The following is an 8,084-nucleotide window of genomic DNA, read 5'->3' as shown; positions in this document are numbered from 1 at the left end:
TTTAGAATTTTTGTGAAGTCCAGTTTATCAGTCTTTCTTTCATGGACAGTGCCTTTGACATTGTCTGTCATTGCCACACCCAAGGTCGTCTAAGTGTTCACCTATGTGGTCTTCCAGTAGTTTTGTACTTTGGCATTTTACATTTAGGTCTGTGATCCATCTTGAGTTAATTTCTGTGAAGGATTTAAGGTCCATGTCTAGATTTCTCTTTTTTTTCTTTTCTTTTTTTTTTTTTTTTTTTGCATGTGACTGTCCATTTGTTACAGCACCGTTTGTTGAAAGACTATCTTTTCTCCATTGTATTATCTTTGTTCCTTTGTCAAAGATCAGTTAACTATACTTATGTGAGTCTGCTTCTGGGCTCTTTATTCTATTCCATTGGTCTACTTGTCTCTTCTTTTGCCTTTACCACACTGTCTTGATTACCTTATTTTTATAGTAAGTATTGAAGTCAGGTAGCTTTAGTCCTCCAGCTTTTTTCTCCTTCAATATTGTGTTGGCTATTCTGGGTCTCTTGCATCCCTATATGAGCTTTAGATCAGTTCGTCAATACCCACAAAATACTTCGCTGGGATTTTGACTGGGATTGCATGGAATCTATGGGTCAAGCTGGGAAGGAGTGATATCTTGACAATATGGAGTCTTCCTATTCATAAATAGGGAATATCTCTCCATTTTTTAGTTCTTCTTTGATTTCTTTCATCAGTTTGTAGTTTCCCTCATATAGATCTTCTATTTATTTCATTAGGTACATACCTAAGTGTTTCATTTTTTAGTGCTAACTTAAATGGTATTTTGTTTTTAAATTTCAGGTGCAGATCTACATAAGGCAACATTCTCTTTAAAAAAAGATAAGAAATAGATTAAAAAAAACTCTCGTACTTGGGTAGATTCAAATAAGACTTGAAATGAGCTTTCTTCAATGTTTGGTTCTTTGAATCCTTCAGCCTCAAGAGTAGCTTTCTTTTTTTCAAGCTGAGTTTTTATCCATCATGTCCACAGAAAACAAAATAAATGTAATCACAACTATTTACCACCTACTATTCACTAATGTTGTCTGATTAAGTAAGGGTTATCATATTACATGTTATTTCTCTAGGAATTCTGTCCTTACCGTGAGCCGTATCTTTGTTATTCACTTCTACTGTATCAAGAATGATTTAGGCAAATTGACATTTCTAATACAATGAAAGAGAAATATAAGCAATTTATCAGAGTTCAGAGTCATAGCTATTAAACGCTATATTGCTAGGTTGTTTATTATTAATGCATTTATACTATCTCTTTGGCATATATAAAATAGAGAATGAGGATGAAAGAAAATGCATATATGAATAACCAAATATAGAGACAGAGTAGAATTATTACAGATCAAAATTGCCTCCTCCCCTCAGCCCTCCATAGCAGATAGAGTTCCTATAGAGAGGGCAGTTTTTATTTTTTATCTTATCTTAAATGTCTAATTCTTTATCTCTTCATAGAGGTGGGTTTGGCATTAAGAGTAATAACAACATTTTTTCCCCTAACTTCCAATATCTCTTCTCATCAATTATCTTAGTAAAGTTTGCCTTGCGATTGTATTCCCTTCACTCTCTAAATATCACTGGAAGTCTGTAATCTGGCTCTTGTATCAAAGCTGGAAAGAAATATACTCCTGAAAACCTTTTCTCTATAATATATAACATGTGAATTTCTTGGCATACACAGAAAGTTTAAGAAGGCATGATTCTTTAATAATATACCATAGAGAATATGTTCCTTAAAGCATACTTTAAGATAAAAATAATCTAATTATGTAATTATGGATGGAGAAAGAGCTCCATGTGGTTAGCCTGGATCTAACTATAATAATATGATTTTCACAGAATTGGCATGGTTTACCAACTGAGACCACAGATATTGGATTGCTCATCATAGGTGGGCTTTCTGTAAAAGTTTAATCATGAACACGCAATGACTGCATCAAATACCAATTAAGTTTGAAATCAAACATGGCTGTGTTTCCCTATATTAAATACAGCTTAAAAAGAGATCACATTTGATTCATATGTAAATTTCTGGCAAAAATTCTAAAGCTACTTGTTGGCCCATTTTTCATCTTTGATAGGTGGAAATATATTTTCCAATGTGAGAAGTAACTCAATCTCGTTGGTTTGAGGATTGGATCCAAATCCAGAAGATACTTTAGTTTTTTATATTGTTTACATTGAGCAAAGCACAATATTCAGTTTCTACCAAAAAAAAAAAATATGGACTTAGAACACTCTCTCAACAAAGAAACATATAAATACTTGAAAGATTTGTGTAATCGAAAAAGAAAGAAAAATGCCCTGTAAAACTCATTTTGCTACATGAAGTCTATACAACTTTAAAATTCGGAGGCTTGGTTTCCCTTAATCATATGCCTAGATTTAAAGATCACAGAGAAAAAATATATTGGAAAAATAAATTTGAGATTTTATTTCAACCATATTATTTACAAAATAATTCACGAAGATTTACGGCTTCAAAACATAGAGTAATGCCATCCTTTTCTAATTCGTGTAAAACAAATGGCCATGTTTTAAGCATGTCTGTCTTTCATAATATTATGCATGTTTTCCTTCCCTATAAAACTTCACCTCATGTATGACAGTGTTTTTAGCTAATGCAATTGCAGTCCTCTACACAAACTGAGACAACTACAAAGTAAAAACTATAAACTCTAACTGAATGGAGAAATTCTTTTCACTTAACATTATTTCACTAGGCTCGAACTGTTGTAGCCTGTGTTTATAAAGAAGGAGAATTCAAATGAAGAAATTCTTTCTTCTTGTTCAAAGATTTACAGTTGGAAAGTAGCTAAGGAATGATCAGTCATCTGGGGCCACTTTGAAAATTATCAATCTTTTTAGTGAAAAGTGGTGCCTTTCCGTATATACCTCTTTTTTTGTTTGTTTGCAAAATACCAACATACCGCTTTTATGGCCAATAAAATAGAATTTATAACAACAATACCAGGTCTAATGTGAGCCACAGCAGGAGTATCCAAAGAAATAACCCTTCTTCTTTCTTATACACTTATTTTGTTCAATCCCATCTCAATAAATAAGCCTCATTGAAATTTCACCTTCTTTTAAATATTGCTTTCTACAGTTCATTTCCAGAGAGTTATACAGCTATTTTTCTATTGATTAGAAAAAGTGGGTGTACCTTCTCTACCGCTAACTTTTTATTTGCTTTGTAAGATTGCTCTCATAACCCAATAAGCCAAAGTAGCATTTAATGCTGATCTGCTAAAAATCTAAATACATTTAAAGCTTGAGTGATATTTAAAATGAATAATTTTTTGAATTCCTTAGCTAGTGGGAAAAAATGAGGTGAAGGATTAGCATTTCAAATTTATATCAAACTGCCAATGAAAACCAAAAGGCCCTCTCAAAACTTTCCCTTCTTCTGCATGATTAAGGTAAAATAGTTGACCTGTTAGTTCAGTTCTGTTTTTACTTTTAGCATTGTCTTAATTGGTAAATTGCAAAACAATGTTATCATGCAAGACTTCCAGGAGTACATCTGTTTCTAATGTACGGTACATAATTTAATGACGAGACACTTCAATGGTCTACCCACTGCAAATCTCAGTTAAATATGTCTGGAGCAAGACGTCTTTAAATAGTAGGCACTTTTTTGGTACATTAATTTTCTCACACTCAGAAGCATAAAATGTAATTCTAACTGTCACTTTGTGTAAAGCTCTGTTTACTTTAAAATGCTATTTACAGCCTGTCTTGTTCAAACTGATTAACTATAGTGGGATTTAAAACTTTTCTAAAACCTATTTATTATGGTTAATGTTTTCAGAATTTTTTTTCTTTCCCTTCAGACCATGGTTGAGGAAATCTATCTAATTGACAATAAAATGCAGGGCTCTCAAGGCAAATCTTGAGAAAGATAAACTAACAGTATTCCAGAAGACATTGAAATTTAAAATGTAAGCCACAAGTTGGTGTCCAGCTGGAACTATAATCATAGAATGTAAACACTCCTTCTCCAAGAGATCAGGAATGGAGAGCCAAAGCCAGAACAACCATCCCCAGACCACAAGGGCCCAGTGGTTACCAAGCAGAATCTTCATTTATGATTCAACTTCGCTAACCACATGCTTGCTAAGTAGCTTGGTTTCCAACAAAGCTTTTACAGTGCGTAAGATCTAATTAGATATGGTTAAATGTAGTTATCCTATTTAGAATCTGTCTGACCAGTATTTCAAAGAGATAACAATGTTAATGATAATCCCATGTTTTACCAGGAGGGTAAGAGGAAAATACCCCACTAAAGAAACACAAGTAGAAGAACTTTTATTAAAATTGTCAAAGTATTATTATCAGCCTCCATTTTTTAGTTATGGAGTGATGGGACCTCGAAACAATCAGCCTTTAATTTAGAATACCAAATAATTCCTTTTAGTTTAGTACTATCTTATTTGAAGTAAAATATGTATATATATTTTCCAGTGAGATCTTATTCTTTTTGCAATAGGTGATCACGGCATAAATGGGCCTTTCCAGCACAATATGGTGTGAAGAGTTTGAAAAGAACTTTAAAATTCAGTTAATGACTTTTTACAATTGTGACCTAATTTTACAAGAAAAGTTTTAGAATTTCTAATCCTTGAGTCCTTGAGGATTATTGCAATCAGAGGTTTCTTGAGAAAAATTATGGAGATGGCAGATGAAATGACTTTAAAAATTCATTTTGTCTTGGGCCCCTGGATGGCCTAGTTGGTTAAGGGTCCAACTTTGGTTCAGGTTATGATTTCACTGTTCATGAATTGGAGCCCCGCATCAGGCTCTGGGCTGACAGCTCAGAGCCTGGAGCACACTTCAGATTCTGTGTCTCCCTCTCTTTCTGTGCCCCTCCCTTGCTCATACTCTGTCTCTCTATTTCTCTCTCTCTCTCTCTGTCAAAAATAAATAAACATTAAAAAAATTCATTTTGTCTTTGTTTCTCTAATTCTCTAATAATGGTCTCTAACCATTATTTTGAAGGGCATCATAAAGATATTTGCCATATATTGTTGCTTCCCAAATACTTGCAACAAATAATTTTCCCCAGTCAGATCTTCCCCAACAACTTAATATTTTCCTATCTCCTCCCCCTGACTCCCAACTACTGTGTATGCAGAAAATACAGACAAATTTTTAATACAAAACTGTATTCCTATCTTAGAAACTTAATTTTGCTAAGAAAATGCATAAGAAAGTTTTCAACGCAATATAGATTTTTCAAATTATCTTCTTATTTGGATAACTGCTATAAAAATGACTATATGATGATGAACACAACTATTGAATTTGGGTTGGCTATTTTTACTTTAAAACTCAATCCAACAGATGATTGTTGCTTATTTACTATATGAGGGGCACTTTCATAGGTTTTAGGGTAAATAAGCAAATAAAACAGACTAAGAGGAATTTCTTGCCGTATTTTAGTGGGAAGACAGAAAAAAAAATAATAAGCATAAAAAGAAACTATAGAATAGGCAAGAAAATGATAAGTTCCTTGTACCAAAAAGAAGAAGGAGGAGGAGGAAGAAGAGAAAGAAGTAGCGGATGGGGAGGAAGGAAGGAAGGAAGGAAGGAAGGAGAGAAGAGGAAAAAAGAAAGAAAAGAGAACAGAGAATGGAAGTCAAGAGTGTAGGTCTGGAAAAGCAGGATGCAGGTTGCAGTATAAAACAGGGAGCAAGCCAGAGGCGCCTGGGTGGTTCAACTGGTTAAGCGTCTTGATTTCGGCTTAGGTCATGATCTCATTGTTCACGCTCATGGTTTGAGCTCACAGTTCGTGAGATCAAGCCCTGTGTCCAGCTCTGTGCTGACAGCACAGAGCCTGCGTGGGATGCTCTCTCTCTCTCTCTCTCTCTCTCCCTCTGCCCCTCCCCCCACTCTCTCTCTCAAATAAACATTTAAAAAAAACAGGGAGCAAGCCAGACTTTACTGAGAAAAAGAAAGTTTTGAAAAGATTTGAAAGAAATGCTAGTGTTATCCAAATGAATGTATTTAGGGAAAGACCTTTTCAGGTGGAGGGAAAACACAGTAATATACAAAAGAGGGGAGAAGAAAATAGCAATGACAAGGAGGTCAGGGCATTCTGGGGATTGCTGAGTAAGTGAAAGACAAGCAGGACAGGAGGACAGGGTGGTTATTAAGGGGTTTGCAGGCGTATCCCTGGGGTCATTAAACATATTTAAGATCTCTGACTTTTTCGCTGAGTAAAATGGGGAGCCATTGCTGGTTGTATAGCAGAGGACTGGTATGATATGACTCACATTTTCCAAAGAGCCCTTGGGCTGTTGTGTAGAGAAGAGACTGTTGGCAACCAAGTATGAAAGCAGGGAGCCTAGTGGAGGCAGGGTGTTGCAGTAATTCAGGTGAGAAATAATAGTGGCTCAAATAAGAATGGCCATGGAAGTGTTGGGAAGTGGTCATATCCAGGATATACATTAAAGGCAGACCCATCAGAATTTCCTAATGGATTAGACGTGGGCTAAGATGCCATGCAAGGGTTTCAAGCTGAACGACTAGAACGTGGTTGGCATCAACTGAGTTGGAGAAGGCTGTGGGTGGTGCAGTCTGGAAGGCATAGGTAATGAGAGCTCATGCTTGAGCGTATTAAATTTGAGATAATCTGTTTGACATTCTAAAACGAATTTGAGGGAAACAGATAAAGTTTTCTGGAGTTTTGTACAGAGATTGGGCTGAAGGTATATTTGGGTGCTGTCAGCATGCAGATGGTTATTTAGATCATGTATTTGGATGAGATTTTAAGGGAGAGAGTGTAAGGAAAGTAGACCATCAAGGATTAAGCCCAAGGGCACAGAAATGAGAATCTAAGAGATGACAAGCCAGCAGAGACTGGAAAAGAGTAACTAGTGGAGTGGAAGGAAAAAGCAGACCAGACGGTGCGCTTTTGACTTAGAAGCCAAATGACTTAGAAGCCAACCCAACAAGGAAGATGGAGTGATCCACACTGGCAAATGGTACTGTGAGGCCATACTGTAATACGAGAGGCAAAAACTAACCATTAGTCAAGCAGTGTGAAGGTTATGGGTAAGCTCAACATATCACTTTTTGCAGCGGAGCATGGGGACAAAAGCCCAACTTGAGTAGATTTAAGATCTAGTTCCGTTTTTCACAAAATGGAAATTGGAGACAGTGTATAGAAACCTATCTTCTGAAGAGTTGTACTGTAGAATTTCAGCTGGCAGGAAGTATGGTTAAGAGAAATTCTGCTTAAGATCAGAGGAATGATAGCACACAAAAAAGTTGAGAAGAGAAGGAACATATTAAAGTAGGAGAGAAGGGGCACCTGGGTGGCTCAGTCAATCTTCCAACTTAGTTTTGGCTCAGGTCATGATATCATAATTCATGGGTTTGAGCCCCACAAACACGGGGCATAGGGTTCTGCATGGGATTCTCTCTCCCTCTCTCTGCCCCTCCCTGGCTCTCTGCTTCTCTCTCTCTCTCAAAATAAATAAATAAACCTCAAAAAATAGGAGAGAAAAAAGAGAATTGATGGAGAAGTGTCTCTGAGTAGACATAGGTGGTTGATATGAAGTTCGGAAGTTGAAGGACTGTGTCTAGATAGAAACGCGGGAGGAAGATTTGCGCAGATATAGGCTCTGTAGGTGGGGAATATAGTGGCAGATACCAACAGAAATTCTCTTCAGTTTGCTTTCAGTATTATAAAGCGGAAAGTGAGCATAGGCAAGGAGGTTTTGAGGCAAAAGGATAAGATATTAAACAGTTTTTGAAGAACTAGAAGAATGAATGAAGTAGGGATGTGTCTTCTGACTGCCTAACCACCTGGTTTGAACATAATTGAAAAAGTGATCACTAGTTTCAGAAAACCTGTCTTCAAGATCAGACAGCTGTAAGAAGCCTACCACTGCTATAGCATTAGAGTCCACATCCTGCTGATTTCTGCTTTATTATAGAACATTTCAAATATACAAGGTAGAGGAAATAGTATAATAAATGCTTATGCACCCATCATCCAGTTCTAATAGTTATCAACCCTTATTTAACTATACTTTCTTCTTCTCCTTG

Source organism: Neofelis nebulosa, chromosome 12, assembly GCF_028018385.1.
Source record: "Neofelis nebulosa isolate mNeoNeb1 chromosome 12, mNeoNeb1.pri, whole genome shotgun sequence".
Taxonomy (NCBI): domain Eukaryota; kingdom Metazoa; phylum Chordata; class Mammalia; order Carnivora; family Felidae; genus Neofelis; species Neofelis nebulosa.
The sequence above is the reverse complement of the archived record's forward strand: the minus strand, read 5'-3'. Positions refer to the sequence as shown.